We start from the raw sequence: 18,053 nt of genomic DNA, 5'->3' as shown, positions 1-18,053 counted from the left end.
CTTCATCAAATATCTCTATACGATTATTTGCAATTTGACCTTTACCAATAACTTGAAGTTTCACCTTATTCCATCAGCTGGTTTCACTTATTTTTCTTTCTTTTCTTTAATTGTATCGAACCATTCATTCTTTGAATAAATGTGAAAAAGACAAGCAGAATCCATTATCTATTCATCTTGTAATGAATTATCCATATTCATTACATTATATTCATCATCCTCAATTACAATTACAGGAATCACTTCTTTTCCATGAAATTTCATGAATTGTTTAAATTCTACAATGTCTTCCTTCATTTTTCTTATATGTGCACTAAATATGATCCATCTCATGACAATAAAAACACTCTTTATCTACAAGGTTTGCTCATGGTCTTAAACTTGATTACTTTTTGAATTATTTTCATGTGAATTGCTTCCATTATAACTTGAATTAGCAGCAAAAACTCCACCTTTCATTAATATCACTTGTTTTTTTTTCTTTGAACTTTTGATTATTAAAATCACTGAAGTAACCTCTCCCACATTTAATATATCTTTCTCAATTGCTAGGGTTGTCATCAAACTTTTATAGGATTATGAGAGAGAGGTTAACAACAAAAGAGCTTTGTCTTCATCATCAATCTTCACTCCTACACTAGTCAACTAGGTAATTAATTTATTTGAAGTATTAAGATGATCTCAAATATTCGTATCTTCCTCTATTATGAGTTGATATAATACTTTCTTTAAGTGCAAATATTTGTGAGTGACTTTGGCATGCACAAATTCTCTAATTTCTTCCATAATACAATTGGCGAAGTTTCTTCCAAGACATTTTACTTTACATCAAAAGTTAAAGTTAATCTAATTGTACTTGTTGTCCTTTGTTGAAGCTTCTCCTGATCATCAACTTTGATTGTCGCTAGTTTTTTCTCATTCAAAACTTTAATCAGTCATCGTTGTATAAGGAAATCCTTCATGGTGCTTTTCCATAGACTAAGAATATTCTTTCTATCAAATGGCTCCACTTTAAATTTTATGCTCGCCATCTTTGATATTATAAACTTTAACTTTGATACTAATTTATTGTGATAATTACCCATAAATAATAAAAAGACACAAAATTCAACATGGATCGGTGTAAGTATGCTCCAAAATAAATCTACTAATAAAGAAAAATAATTACAACCACTAATTATTTTTCTCTCTCAGAAAGCATTCACGCTACTCAACCACTTACAATTTGGCCTTACTGCTTACCTGAATCAATACAAAAGTTGTGTATCTCCTTCATACTATTTTTTATTTTAAAGGAGATTGTGATCAAATAAGTAGAAAGTTCATGGTTTATGATATCTAACCGATTAGATTTATTGTCCAAAAGTTATTGGAAGTAACATGAGATTTGTTTACTTACATGAGGTTGGTTTATTTATTTTTGCATCTATTTTTCGTCAAAAATAAAACTGGATGAATGATAAGCTGCTGGTCATAGTATCATTACGAGTGAGGAGCCTATTCATGTGGGATATATATTTAACTTAGAAGAAAAATATCCAATTTTAGTTATCCATATTTTTAAATTGACCATTGCACTAAATGATTAAAGTATAGGATATGATTACAAGGCCTAAAAATTGGCTAAAATTTTTCATAAAATTCTTATTTATATTTATATATATATATTTAAATTGAGATAGTAAATCTCATTTTAAAAAAAAAATTAAACACACGAATAAACTAGAAGTGTTTAAGTTCAACAACAAATTTAAAAGTTAATTTCTAGAGTTAATAAAAGCAATTGCATCTTATTGAGACTATTTAGTCCACTATTATTTCACAATAAATGATAGAAGTGTGGGTAATTTGAAATATCCTTAAAAGTTTTCTCTCCTTTTATATCTTAGTATTATTTTTGATCCCATATCTAGCTATATACTCTAATCTTTTTTAAATTTATTTTACAAAATCACATGTATAAATATTTTAACACGATGTTACTTTTAAGTATCCCTCATACCCTTGTTAAACATGAAGGTCCATTAGTATTGGTCCTTTATTAAGTTTTTTTTTTTTTAAAAATTATAAGATCTACCATCATATTAACGACTTAAAAAGAGCCATTTATTATAAAAAAAAAAAAGAGAGAGAGAGAGAAAGAAAAGCTATCGATTATTTTATTGACAAGATGAACATATTTACACACATCAATCAAGTAATCCTGTGTGTCTGACAACCAGCAGTAAGCAACAAATACTTTCCACTTTTGTATTTATCTTTTACCTCTATTTAGAATCTGCATTAATTTTAGGACCACATGTCATTATAGATCATCTCATATAAATTCAATTTTTATAATTTTATATTTTCACTTTAGCAAGGATACTATAATCTCTGCACTCCAAACTTATTAGCCAAAGTATTTTCATGCTATGCCTACACATTCAAAAGGTTAAGATTACAGTAAATGACTTGATTTGATTTGTGAAATTGTCGTCACATATGTTTTCCTACTTTACTATTATTATATTTATCATATATATATCTTGATGTGATGAATTTTTTTTTTAGCACATCTAAATACAATTTATATTCATTTTCAATGTTTTTATGTTAGTTTTTTATTTGGTAGATATTAATTTCATAATTTTTAGTTTTTATTAATTTTCTTTATTCCTAAGTGAAATTGGAGTTTATTTTGAAAATTTTTAAGATTTCGGAGGTCAAAGAGGTAGAATATCTAATGGTTAGGCCATAAGTATCAACCAAAACTCACAACTAAGCCATGAAAAGCAAATAAGAGAAGAGGAAAATAATATCATAATGTCTAAAGGCCTAGCCATGAGAAATGGTTCTCATGCATGGCTAGGCCGTGAAACATCTTTTAATTGGCTTTGTTGGTAGTGGATCTCACGGCCTGGCCGTGAGAAACACTCTTAACACTCGGCCTACAAATGTAATACCCGACTAGACTCCGGTATCGGAATTCCTACCGTCCGGTGGAATCTCGGATGTCGGAAGTCTCTAGTAGGGTAAAACCATGTTTTTATAAAATGTTTTAATGTGTTTTATGTTTTAAGCATGAAAGAAAATAAGTTTTTGCATGAAAATAGCATTGGAGGAAAACTCAGGTTCGGCCGCCGAACCTCAAGTTCGGCCGCCGAACATGCATGCGTTGCGGGTGTGCTTTAGGCCCCCGAAAGCATAAGTGAGGGAAGTCCAGGTTCGGCCGCCGAACCTCAAGTTCGGCCGCCGAACATGGCTTGCATGCGGAGGCACATTCGGCCCCCGAACGTGGTCTGGCCAGCCACTATAAAAGGGTCCCTTAGCCGAAAACGGGCGAGCTTTTTCCCCATTTTCGGCCAAGGTGAGTCTCTGTCGCCCCTCACCCATCTTTGGCGTCTTTCCTCTAGATCTTTCAAGATTTTCATTTGTTTTAACTTTATTTTGAAGATTTGAGCATTTGAGCAAAGTTTTGGAGCTTGGAGGTTCAAGAACTCAAGCTCTCCCAACTTCGAGTTTAGGTCGTCTCTCTCTCGATCTTCAAGAGGTAAGAGCCGATCTTAAGCTCATTGCATGTTTAAAGTAAGCTTTAAGTAGATCTATGGGGTAGAATGCATGTTTAGGTTATGGTTATGTTTATGGGTATAAATGTATGTTCTTGAACAATGTGAGTTTCTTGATGTGTTGTAGATGGGGTTTATGATGGTTTGAGGCCCCTAGGAACATGTATGCTTGTGTTTGTGTGTTGTAGAATAGGTTTGATGCATGTTTGATAAGTTTGGAGGCGAAATGTGCAAAGGGAGCCAAGTTTCTGCCCTTTGGCAGAAACCAGGTTCGGCAGCCGAAGGATTTTCGGCCGCCGAACATGGCTGGGGAGGCAGCCTTTCGGCTGCCGAAGCTTGCCCCCGAAAGGAGACTTTCGTCTCTGTCTGGCAGTTTCGGCCGCCGAAAGTGCCGCCGAACATGCATGAGTTTCTTCTCTGTCTGGGAGTTTCGACCGCTGAAGGTGCCGCCGAACCTGCCTGACTTTCGGCCGCCGAACCTGCCGCCGAAAGTGCCCTGTCCAGGCCTCCTTTGCATGATTTTGTATGGTTGTTTCATGATGTTTTAGGGGGTTTTTGGGGAGTAGTTTATAGTTATGTTCAGGTGTGTTTGGTCCCTCATTTGAGTCCACCTGTGTAGGTTCGGACTCGAGGAGCCGAGGACCCCAGCAGTGAGTTCAACTGCTTCAGTGTTGTCAGAGTCAGCCAGAGGTGAGTGGAACTAAACTTAATCTTTTAAATTAAATGTTTTATCATGTTTCATGCATCATGATTATGCAATAGGATGATTGCATTAGTTTCACGAATATGCCGCATTGCATCGATTGTTGTTGATGTGGGTGAATGTTGGATGACCCAATTAGTCCATGACAGGAAGACCAGGACCCCATTCTACGGCCTGGCACAGAGTAAGGAAAGACCAGGACCCCATTCTACGGCCTGGCACGGTTATGGGACTCGAAGACCAGGAGCCCAGAGGAGGCCCTGGGACAATGGTAAGTAATGTATGTATGACAGGAAGACCAGGACCCCATGCTACGGCTTGGCACAGAGTTAGCTTGGACTAATTGGTGACAAGTTCACCCAACCCTTATGTGAATTGTCTGTGTTATGATGCATTTCATTGGAGCATAGTGTTGATACGTTTTATAGTTCTACTCACTGGGCTTTTAGCTCACCCCTCTCCCTTTTACCCCCAGGCTTGCAGGTACAGGATAGAAGAGGAGGTCGGTTAGAGTAAAGCTTGTTTATGTAATAGATAGAATGTGGACATGACAAATCGTAGAACGATGTAATGTAAAAATACAGTATAGTTATGTAATGATGTTCATGGATGTTAGAGGTGTGCTTGACCATAGATTGTTGTTATCCCTTTTAATACATGATCTTAGAGATTTTTATGATGTTTTTGTAAACCAACTCAGCATATGTTATGTCACCCTTTTGGGGGCACTGATGAGATACCATAGAGGGATCAATGTTATGATTATGTTATGTATAATGTACATGTACAGGTTGAGTTTGGTTGATGTATTTGGAAAGAAAAGTTTTAATTTTTTATGTATGTTGTTGATCATGTATGGGATTAAGCAGGTTCACAGGATGCATGTTAGGCTTGCTACGGGTCCCGGCGGCCTTAAGTCGACCCGGATCCTAGCGCCAGTAGCGGTCCGATTCTCGGGTCGTTACAACAAAGACTCGATTTTCCTCTTATTTTGTCTTTAAAATACTAAGTTAAACATCAAAACATATAAAAACCTTATTTTCTCTCATTCGTAGGAGGAGCTACCTTAGAAGTCTTTTAAAAACCCATTTTTCAATAGCCACTCTCTATAACAAGGGAGAAGAAAGGTGCTTCATGGAAAGAGGTGCAATTGGTTCAAGAGATTGAAGCTTGTTTTCTTCCATTAAAGTTTTTTCCTTCACCCTTAAACTCTATTTTATTAATATTATCTTGTATTTTGTTATAGAGATGATTATAAATTTTATAATTTTTGTTAGAAATTTTGAACTATGTGTGTTTCACTTTTAATCAAGAGCATTTGATGTAGTTTGAACTCTTATTACATTTTAGGCTATATATTAATTTTTCTTATTAATGCAAATGTTTATTATTGTGCTTAATACTTTTGAGCTCTATTATATTGCTTGAATGATTTGATTCATAGTTAGTACTGGGAGGGAATATTAAGAATCGAGTTAAAATAATAGATATGTTGGGAATTTTAGTTTGAATGGGAGCAATATAGTTAAACCCCTTGGAAATTGAAATTAATTTAACTTATATTTTATGAACTAATAAGGTTTATGCCTTTATTGGAAAATAGGGTTTAAGGTTTAATTAGTATTTTTAATACAACTTGAAAAAGAGTATTAAATAGATTAGATTTATGTTTTTCTTACTGATATTACGTAATAATAACCCAAAGAAGGCTATGTGCTGGCACTCGAAGACAGGACCACATGGCAAGGGTCTGATCAGGTGATACTCAATTCCACCGAGGGAAAAAAAGACCTGAACACTTCAGGTCTCGGCTCTTCATCGAGACTCGCCCTCCTCTACAAAGATCGAGTCTTCACATGAAGTTATCGTTAGTGGCCGCAATCCAGCAGACCCCCTTTACGCCTGTAATCACGGGATCCCTGACCAATTAACTGGCGAGATCCCTTATCAGCGCGCCAGCCACATCATTTCGGATTCTCAGAAAATACTATAATTAACTCCGTCCTCTCACAGTATAAAAGCCAATGATTATAGACAAAGGTACGCAATTCTTATATAACTACTCTTAAGTTCTAAGCATTATGATTCTCTTGCCTTTCTCTTCAACTTACTGACTTGAGCGTCGAAGTGGCTGCCGTAGGTGCCAACCACCTCACGTTCTCTCTCTTGTAGGATTGACCAATCACAGCACAGCTCTATTTTTTTGTTACATCATTTAGTTCCATTGTCGAAAAATCCATTGAATTCTCTCTTTTCATTTGGATTAAAACCGGTCTCTTATTCCATTTTCTCTTAAAAAGAAAATCTCTCTTTTCTCTTAAAAAGAAAATCTCTCTTTTCTCTCTCGAAATGACTGGCGATTCACGAGCTGCTGCTGAGGTTACTACTAATAAGGGCAACTAAGTACTTTACCAAGTGGCTAGAGGTGATAACAAAGAGGCCAATTTTCTAGCCAAAATGGTATGGCAGAGGAAGGAGAATCATGGATAATACCTGTGTGACACAGGATGATCTGTCGATCGATGAATGGATGGCTAAACAGGTAATAAAGAAATCCTCTAAATATGCACTAATTAATGGAGATCCTCAACTTCATTGTGGTTACAATGCATAATGGAAGATGAGGGTCGAGAAATCCTTAAAGACATTCATGAAGGTAATCGTGGAAGTCATAAAGGAGCTTAGACGATCGCTTGAAAAACATTGGAACAGGGATACTACTGGCCCACGATAATGCAAGATGCAAAAGGACTTGACTAGAGGTGTCATCGATGTCAAGCGCATGCAAGCACCCCGAAATCTCAAGAAGTCTTGGAGAAATGCAATTTAGCAGTAGAGCCAAGTCACTTGTCTTTGATATAGGAGACTTAGTCCATAAAAGAATGGATGTAACAAGTGGTAATGTTGGGTTTAGTAAGTTAGGCAAAAACTAGAAAGGACCGTTCAAGATCTCAAAGGTCATTCGCCCAGGGTCCTATAAGCTGGCAAAGTTAGATGGTGGAGTCATCTCCCACTCTTGGAATATTGGTAATCTGAGAAAATTTTATCAATAACAGTTAACGAGGTATTTTTCATATGTTGTGTTCTTTAGCGATAAGGAACTTTGGTATTGCCTTCTTCAAAAAAGATAAGGAGCATTCATGGTAGGCCACAAGGCGAGTTCCACCAGGCCAGGTCATAAGGCAGGTTCTACCAGACCACAATCTGGGTGTCGGTCCCACTAATCAAGGCCACTAGATGAGTTTCGCCTGGTCATCCGGGCATCAGTCTCGCATAAAAAGACTACAAGGCCATTTGGGCATTGGTTCCACATAATAAGACATCTCATGTCAGGCCACAAGGCAGGAATCCACCAGCCCATCCGAGTGTTAGTCCCACTAAAAGGCCACAAGGCATTTTCAGCCAGACCATAATCCAGGCGTTGGACCGTGGAAATAGAAACAAAGTCATAAAAGGCCACAAGGTAGCTTCAGCCAAGCCATAATCCGGGCGTTGGACTGCGAAAACAGAAACAAACTCATGAAAGGCCACAAGGCAGGAGTCCGCCAGGCTAGAAGACTGGGTGTTGGTCCCATTAAAAAGCCACAAGGTAGTTTTAGCTAGACCATAATCCGACTGTTAGACTGTGTAAACCGTAGAAACAAAGGCATCCATGCCAGGCCATAAAACTAGGCATTGGTCCCACTAAAAAAGGCATTCATGCTAGGCAACAAGGTGGGTTCTGCCAGGCCAAAAAATCGAATGTTGATCCCACTAAAAAAGGCATTCATGCTAGGCCACAAGGTGCGTTCCGCCAAGCCAAAACACTGGGCATTGATCCCGCTAAAAAAAGAACTCATGGCAGGCCACAAGGCGGGTTCTACTAGGCTAGAAGACCGGACGTTGGTCTCACTAAAAAAGGTACTCATACCAGGCCACAAGACGGGTTTTGCTAAGGCAGAAGATCAGACATTAGTCCCACTAAAAAAGGCATTCATACGAGGCCACAAGATGGGTTTCGCCAGGCCAAAAGGTCAGGCATTGGTTCCACTAAAAAAGGCATTCATGCCAGGCCAAAAGGCGGGTTCCGCCAAGCCAGAAGACCGAGCGTTAGTCCCACTAAAAAAGGCATTCATACTAGGCCACAAGGTGGGTTCCGCCAAACTAGAAGACTGGGTGTTGGTCCCACCAAAAAAGGCATTCATGCTAGGCCATGAAACGGGCACAACTACTGGGTTAATCCCATATAAAAATTTTCGAGACATTTTATGCCCAAGCCACAAGGAGAGTATACACCAAGCCGACCAACTGGCTATTAGTCTCGCTTCACAAGAAGTTTTTGAAAGCATTTTATACCCAGACCACAAGATGAGTATACGCCAGGCCAACTAACTGGGTGTTAGTCTCGCTTCACAAGAAGTTTCTAAAAGCATTTTATGCCAAAGTTACAAGGCATTTATCACTGCTCTTACAAAGGGCTGTTGAGCGAGCGAGTGAAGTCCACTAGGACAAAAATGACCATAAGATCGTCAGGGCTAGTCAGGGCAAGAAAATGCCTGGAAGCTTGTCAGGGTAGGAAAGTGCTTGAAAGCCCGCCAGGGCCAGATAATTCTCAGAAGCACGCCAGGGCTGGAAAATGACCGGAAGCTCGCCCGGACAGGAAAGTGCTCGAAAGCCTGCTAGGGCCAAATAATAACTAGAAACTCGCCAAGGCTAAAATACACCCAAAAGCTCATTAGGACTAGAAAATGCCCAGAAGCTCGCAGAGCTAATTGAGGCAAGAGAAAGCCTGAAAACTCACTAGTGCGGTACCATATCGCTCAGATCAATTTTGGTCAGAAGATGGACAAGATTTTGGACCGGGTTGGTTGGTAAGGCAAGTAAGAAATCAAGGACAGTGCACGCTCAACCTGGATAGAAGCTGACTTAAGTTCAACAGACTGAACTAAGACTGCACAATTCCACTTGGGACAGTTGGTATGATTTACACTCTAGACCGTGACATATTTCATGACCAGTCCACTAGGGAGGTATCTGCAAGGCTAATGACCAAGTGTCAGTCTTGGTTAATAAAATTCTCAAGTCATTATCATGACCGAGTGTTAAGTTTGGTTTGTTATTTTTACTTTATAGTCGCAAGGTAATTGTCATTTATGGGCAGGAGCAGGCAATGTAATGCGAGTATGGAAGGCCAATCCAAACAAGTCATATGCCCCAAATCATGAAGATAAATGTCACCTTCGAATCTAAATAATTGAAGACCAGCGGGAAGATTCTGGTATTACATAATAACCCAAAGAAGGCCATGTGCTGGCGCTCGAAGACAGAGTCATGTGCTAAGGGTCTAATCAGGTGATACTCGGTCCCATCGAGGAAAAAGAAGACTCGGACGCTTTATGTCTCGGCTCTTCGTCAAGATTCGCCCTCCCCTAGAGAGGTCGAGTCTTCAAAAGAAGTTACCTTTAGTGGCTGCAATCCAGCAGACCCCCTTTATGTCTATAATCACAGGATCCTCGACCAATTAGCCGGCGAGATCCCTTGTCAATGAGCCGGCCATATCATTGCTGGATTCCCAAGAAATATTATAATTAACTCCTTTCTCTTATAATATAAAAGCCAATGATCATAGAGACAAAGGTATTCAATTCTTATACAACTACTATTGAGTTCTAAGTATTACGATTCTTTCTCCTTTCTCTTCAACTTACTGACTTAAGAGTCGGAATGGCTATTGTAGGTGCCAATCGCCTCACGTTCTCTCTCTTGCAGGATTGATCAATCACAGCACAACTCTATTTTCCTGTTACATCACTTGCATTAATAATTAAATTGATTATTAAATATAAATATTGAACTTGATATTGGTTAAAGAAAGTCTATCCTCTAGATATCTATTTTCTTGAGTTATTAATTCTATTGCATTTATATCTCTTAAATTCATTTTCAAGTTTATTTTAATTTAATAGATTTTTATTTAATCAAGTTAATTCTCACTCCATTTAAATAGTCTAAATATTAGTAAAATTAGTATTAGTTTTTGGTACTTAATCTCAATCCCTATGGAGATGATACTCACTCATCACTTTATTACTTGAAGCGATTTTGTGCACTTACGGATTTAAGGAGTCCATGAACTTGATATTGTGTGTTCCTTACTTCAATGCTTCGCACGCTATATCATGATTTAACTCATTCACCTGTATATCCTCGATATTGAACCATGAAATAAAACTCCTTAGAGACTCGCCCTCTCCTTGGCAAATCTTCTGCAAGTTAGAGGAGAGTTTTTTTATAAGGTATACAAGTAATATATCTGTAACATCCTCAAACCCATAGCTAGAGTAGTGACATCACTATGTATGGGTTAGGCTATTTCACTACTAGAGTAAGTGGCATTAAGGGAGGTGCTAGCTTAACTCTAAGCTGCTAATAACTGAATCATTAAAAAACTCAAATAAAGTAACGGACGCATCCAGAAATAAAGTAGACAGCGTGATTAGCAAGTCGGGAATGAGTCATTTTCGGGAGGTGCTTAGGGTTTCCCGACGTGCTTGCTTGAGGTACTTATTTAAATCCGTCATGCTTGCTTAAGTGAAAAGGACTTATAAAGGCTAAAAGCATAATTTAGTAGGTCAATCTATGATTATTGAAAGTTTGAAAACTAAATTGAAACATGGTAAAGAGTTTAGTAGGTTAAAGTGTAAATATGGAAAGTTAAAATATAAAATTCAGCTTACACACCATGTGTCACCTAATTATGCATGAAAGAATGACAAAGCAAAGTAAAAAATGTGGGTTGTCTTCTCCACCTACACCATTGCCGTAGGTCACTCCATTTTCAAGGAAAAAGAATTGCTTTTCTTTCTCCCACCAAAGCTAAGCCAAAATCTCACCCAATCAACTTCTTCCTTTAACCAAAAATTTCCCTAAGATCAAGAGCTAAAGTAACAGCCATATATTGAAAGAAGTGAAGAAGAAAAGTTTAGGGTTCCATATACATCAAGCTTGAAAATCAAAGGTGAGCTTAGACATGTGTAGGAAATGGCATCTTCTCATTTCTTCATGCATGGATTTGAATTATAAAGCTTTAATTTATAATTTATTCAATCCTTCCCTAATATATAAATTGACCTAGGTGAAGGAACATCAAAGAAAAAGGAGATAGCTAGAGATTAGAAGAGGAAAAGAAAGGAGGAATTCAAGAAAGGTTTGGTGTTTGTATGATTTTTGTTTTCCTTTGATTCTGCCATGAATAAGTGAAATTAGGTGTTGATTTTACTTGCTGGAAATGTTGCTTTGATTGCATAAATATGTTATATGAATGTTAAAATAATGTTTGAAAGGCTTAGAGTAAAGAAATTTAACATGAGAGCTAAAAGTGTAAACCTGGCAGAATAGGTTGTAACAGGGCAGCTTGTGTTAACAACTTCATAACTTATTGTGTATTTATTAAAATTAGCTCTAAGATATACCAAATGAAAGCTGAGATAAAGAGCTAAAACTTTCATGAATTGACCAAATTCGGAATCTTTAGGTAAAATGATGAAAATTGCAAGTGAACCTAAACTGGACACAGTGGTAGTACATCTGGAACAGGGTGTATTTATTGTACCATAACTAATTATGTACCCAGTGAAATTTGTTAAGACCACTGCCAAATGAATTCTAAAACGTATACTTAAAACTTTGTAGAAGACACTTGAGCTTAAATTTGTATAGAAATGCATGAATCTAATAAGTTTTGTGATACTATAAACAAGTATCAATACTGGACTGATTAAGACCTTATTGAGCAGCTTGTAAAGAAAAATTCATAACTTAAGTTAGGGTGATAAGAATTGTATGAATTATACCTTGTTGGAAAGATAAGCCATAGATGTACATTTGTTATGAGAAACTGAAGTCAAATTGTTACTCTAAACTACTTGAAAAGTTTATGCAATAAATGGCAGAATGCAGTTTCTCAAATTGGAATGCTTTGTTGACAAAGTTTTGTACCATTTGCCATGCATTTCTCATCTTGTTAACTTTGACATATGATTTATGTATTTTGAAAATGAATTCAAATAGTTTCGAATGATATGCATTTACACTGAATTAATGATACTTGGCCCTGGTAAACGTAATAGGAGTCGAGGTTAGCTTAAGGGTATGGCATGCCATATAAACATACAGAGTTCGTAGTACTGCTACCGATATATGATCTATATATTTGAGGTTACATATCAGGTACCTCATAAGCACGGTCACAGAGCCCTGCTATCACAGTTTCGGCCTCTGAGCCTACCATTCGACACCCTGTGCCTACCATTATAACTCTTTATCTACCTAGTTGATCCTACTATGTGTTTATAAGGGCTGAGATCTTACTTAAGACTGATACTTGATTTTGTGACCTTATCTGTAACGACCCAGAAATCGGACCGCTACCAGCGCTAGGATCCAGATCGACATAAGATCGCCGGGACCCGTAGCAAGCCTAACATACATCTTGAATACCTGTTTAATTCCATACATGATCATACATTTACATAAAAATTTTAAACTTTTTCTTTCATTCACCAAGCTTAACCTGTGCATGCACAACTCATAAGCATAAACATCAAACTCCACACTGGAGTCCTCATCAAATGCTCCAATGGGGTAACATATCATACATTAAGCTTGGTTTACATAAACATCATTAAAACATTTCATTAAAAGATCATGTACCGAAAAGGGATTAACATACACTATGGTTAAGTACAATTCTATTCTCAATACAATTCTTTACATTACATTACATTATAATATTTTATAATACATGTCCACATCTAACTATTACATACATAAACTTCTATTCCTGGTGACTTCCTGATCTAGCTCGAACCTGCAAACCTGGGGGTGATGGGAATGGGGTGAGCTGCTAGAGCCCAGTGAGTAGAATAATAACAACATTATATTAAAATTCATGCTTTCATGACATGCATCACATCACAAACAAATCACATTAAGGATGGACTTGTTACCAATAGTCCTCTACATAATCCAATCATGCCAGGGGCGTAGTGCAGGCCACACCTGGCCTTTCTCTTACACATATCATATCATACATATCCAATCGTGCTGGGGGCGTAGTGCAGGCCACACCCGGACTTTCTCTCACATGTGCCAGGGGCGTAGGGCAGGCCACACCTGGACTTCCATATCATATCATATCCTATCTCATCATATCGAGGACTAATGGGTCATCCAACATCCATCCACACCAACATTATAATATACAATACAACATATTCGTGGATTCTAATGCAAACAACCTAGTAATTGACATGGTATTCATGATGCATGGACATGCTCAAGATTTATTTTCTTTGAAATATAGAGAGTTATTCTACTCACCTCAGGCTAGCTCTGAAAAGACACTGAAGCAGCTATCTCACTGCTGGGGTCCTCGGTTCCTCGGGTCCGAACCTATACAAGTGGACTCAAATGAGGGACCAAACATACACTAATCATGACTCTAAACTACTCCCCAAAAACCCCCTAAAACACCTTAAAACAATCATAGAAATCATGCAAAGGAAGGCTGAACATGACACTTTCGGCGGCAGGTTCGGCGGCCGAAAGTCCCTCCAGAGCCGAAAGTCATGCACCTTCGGTGGCACTTTCGGCGGCCGAAGGTTCCTTCCAGATCCGAAACTCATGCATGTTCAGCGGCACCTTCGGCGGCCGGAACTCCCTTCCAAAGCCGAAAGTCCAACTTTCGGGGACAGGGTTCGGCAGCCGAAAGCTTACCTCCACAGGCAGGTTCGGCGACCGAAAGTCCTTCGGCTGCCGAACCTGAGTTCTTCCAAATGGCAAAACTCAGCCTCCTCATGCACATTTTTGCCTCCCAAACCATTCAAACATGCATTTAGCTATTCTACAACATGCATACCTAAGCAAAGAAGCATTTAGGGGTCTCAAACTATCCTAAACCCCAACACAAACACATAAAGCAACTCAAACAACATACATTACCCAAAAATTTAGCATTTACCCTAACAACAAACAACCAACTTACACATGCATTTCTACCCCATAAACTTTCATAAAACTCGTTTAAAACATGAAATGAGCTAAGGATCTACTCTTACCTCTTGAAGATCGAGAGGGGAGGCGATCTAAACTTGGAGGTGGGAGAAATCTAGCTCATTGGGTCTCCAAGCTCCAAAACTTGATCTTAGCTCCAAAACTCTTCAAAACCAAGTTAGAACTCGTTAAAACTTGAAAGATTTGAGAAAAATCATCAAAACCAACCATGGGAGAGCATGGACTCACCGTTGGCCGAAAATAGGGGAGAAAGCTCGCCCGTTTTCGGCCATGGAGCCTTTTATAGGGGCTGGCCAGACCACCTTCGGAAGCCTAAAGTGCCTCCAAAACTCATGCAAGTTCGGCGGCCGAACATGAGGTTCGGCGGCCGAACCTGGGCCACTTTCGGAAGCCTAACTTGCCCCCCTAAACTATCCCATGTTTGGTGGCCGAACTTGAGGTTTGGCGGCCGAACCTGGAAATGCCTCCATGGTCTTTTTCATTCAAAACTCAGTTTCTTTCTTACTTAAAACCATATAATAGATGAAGACATTTTATAAAAACATGACTTTGCCCTTCTAGAGGTTTCCGACATCCGAGATTTCACCGGACGGTAAGAATTCCGATACCGGAGTCTAGCCGGGTATTACATTATCAGTGAATGTTAACATGTCTGCATCTATTACATGCACTAAGCTATGGTGATTTGCTATAAATAGAAAATATGCAATAAAGGAAAAGAAGATATTTTTATCGAATATAAAAGAAATTCTTGTCGTGCACAAGGATACATATGGCATTCATATTTTATACTTAGAAGTTGACAAGTATGCTTTGTATCATGTTAATAACATTTGACTAGCTTGTAATTGTTTACCTGATTATCTGTATACGTGAACCTATTTGCTCTATTTTGTTATTTGTTTACTATCACCCATTGAGCATTAGCTCAGCGTGTTGGTTTTTACCTCACGCAGGTTGTAGATAAAGTAGGCACGCGAAGTTCATCAGAGGTCTACATCAGATATCAAGGCCATTATCATAGCTGGTTGTTTTGAGTCTCTGAGTCATAGTATCATTTTATTTTGGCATGTACATATTAAATAGAGTGAGTTATGAAGGTTATGTAAATCAAAGAATAGTAAGATGTCAAATAACAGTTGATAATGTTGCATGTGTTTCTCATATATGCTACAGGTTGAAATGTTGATGGAACAGATGAGACTCTACTAAAATTTTGGTTTAAAATCTTACATTTACCTTAATCGCTATATAAAATTTACTTGGACTATCTAAAACTTGGTATTTACAGATAAAGGAAATTGTTTAGTCTTGATAGGTCTAAAAGGTATAGTTTGTGACAGACCTTACTTTATCTACACTTGATAGGGTAAGGGGTGTTACAATTAGTGGTATCAAAGCAAAGGTTTAGGCTATTCTAGGTCATAGTATGTATGTGTATATTTATCATATATGTACATGCCAAAATGAGTTACAGCTATGATATGGTTCTGATGTAAATCTCTTCTTTGTGTCTTTAGGTTTAATAGAAGATATTATCTGAGTCACAGAAAGCAGTAGATGAAGAGGTAGATAGTCGTGCTCCCTCTGAGGCAGCTGCACCTGCTGCTGCTGCTCCACCTGCTACTGCTGGCAGACCAGGGCAGGATGCATTGTTTCAGCAAATAGCTGAGTTGCTTAGGAGAGTTACACAAAATGTATCAGAGGTACCACCACCATCTGTAGCAGTCCAGGTTCCCCCACTTGTTGTAGCCCAGGCACAATCTAGGCCTCCAATAGAAAAACTCAGGAAGTATGGTGCTACAGAGTTTAGAGGTAAAAAAGAAGATGATCCTTCAGCTGTAGAATTCTAGTTAGAAAGTACAAAAAAGGTTTTACAGCAGCTACAGTGTTCACCAGCAGAGAGCTTAATGTGTGCAGTATCATTACTAAAAGATGAAGCCTATAGATGATGGACAACATTAATATAGATGGTTCGACCAGAGCGGCAGAATTGGAAATTCTTTTTGGCAGAGTTTAAGAAGAAATATGTTGGAGCTTTATATATAGAGGAGAGAAGGAGGGAGTTCTTATACCTCAGACAGGGCAGGCTTACAGTAACTGAGTATGAGCGAAAATTTGTCAGACTTAGTAAGTATGCCACAGAGATAGTTCCTACAGAGGAAGAAAGATGTAAACGCTTTGAGCAAGGATTATATGCTGATATCAGAATGTACCTCACAGCTATGCATATCAAGGAACTCAGTTTTAGTGGAGACAGCCCACAACCTAGAGCGAATTAAAGAAGAAGAGCAAAGTAGAAAGCAGAAAGGGCAACAGAAGAGGAGCTGGAGTCAGTATCAGGGACAATCCTCTGCATCTCAGACAACTAGTAAGAGACAGAGGGATTTTCAGCAAACAGGGCAGAGAGGGCTACCTAGACAGATTCAAAGACTTGGGCAGAGTTCAGTAGTGAGGTCTGGACAGCAGACTACCTCAGTATCAAGCACAGCAGGACCAGGTAGAGGGTTGCCACCAGTATGTGAGCATTGTGGTAGGCGACATGGTGGAGTATGCAGGAGATTAACTGGGGCTTGCTACTTATGTGGAAGCTCAGACCACTTTATGAGGGATTGTCCGAAAAGCCAGTCAATGCAGCCTATGCAGACAAAGAGATTTAAGCCAACAGGGTCTAGAGGCAGAGGTAGAGGTAGAGGTGAATCTAGTAATGCTCAGAGTCACAGAGTATCAGAGACAGTAGATAGACCATATACTAGAGCACCTGCCAGGACCTATGCTATTCGTGCAAAGGAAGACCAAGACAAACCAGATGTTATAGCTGGTAAATTTTCTATCTTTTGCAAATATGTTTATGCATTAATTGATCCTGGTTCCACACATTCATACATCAGCATACCCATCAATAATGAGAAGGGAATTCAAGTAGAACCTTTAGAACATGACATAGCAGTGACCAATCCCTTAGGAAATCTTGTGATTGTGAATAGAGTTTACAGAGATTGTCCTATATGTGTACAAGGTCACACCTTTTTAGGTGACTTGATCGAGTTACCTTTTAGAGAGTTCGATGTGATTCTGGGTATGGATTGGTTGTCTAGACATCATGTCATAGTTGACTGTAAGTTAAAACGAGTTACACTCAAAACGTTAGAGGGTTCTGAGGTTATAGTTGTGGGTGAGAGGTCAGATTACCTCTCTAATGTCATATTTACCACTACAGCTAGGAGGTTGATTAGAAAAGGCTGTACAGCTTATCTAGCTAGTGTGATTGAAACTAAGAAGGAATGTCCTAGTGTGTCAAACCTACCCATAGTATGTCATTTTCCAGATGTATTTCCTGAAGAGTTGCCAGGGTTACCTCCAGAAAGGGAAGTGGATTTTGCTATAGAAGTTGTGCCAGGCACCGCACCTATTTCAATTGCTCCTTAGATAATGGCTCCTACAGAATTGAAAGAGTTGAAAATACAGTTGCAAGAGTTACTTGATAAGGGCTTTATTCGACCTAGTGTTTCACCATGGGGTGCACCAGTATTGTTTGTGAAAAAGAAAGATGGATCTCTTCGATTGTGCATTGATTATAGACAGTTGAATAAGGTAACTATAAAGAATAAATATCCACTGCCCAGAATAGATGATTTGTTTGATCAGTTGAAAGGGGCCAGCATTTTCTCTAAAATAGATTTGAGATCGGGTTACCATCAGTTGAGAGTTAAAGGGGCAGATGTGCCTAAGACTGCATTCAGGATACG

Source organism: Manihot esculenta, chromosome 12 (genome assembly GCF_001659605.2).
Source record: "Manihot esculenta cultivar AM560-2 chromosome 12, M.esculenta_v8, whole genome shotgun sequence".
NCBI lineage: Eukaryota > Viridiplantae > Streptophyta > Magnoliopsida > Malpighiales > Euphorbiaceae > Manihot > Manihot esculenta.
This window is presented reverse-complemented; position numbering follows the sequence as displayed.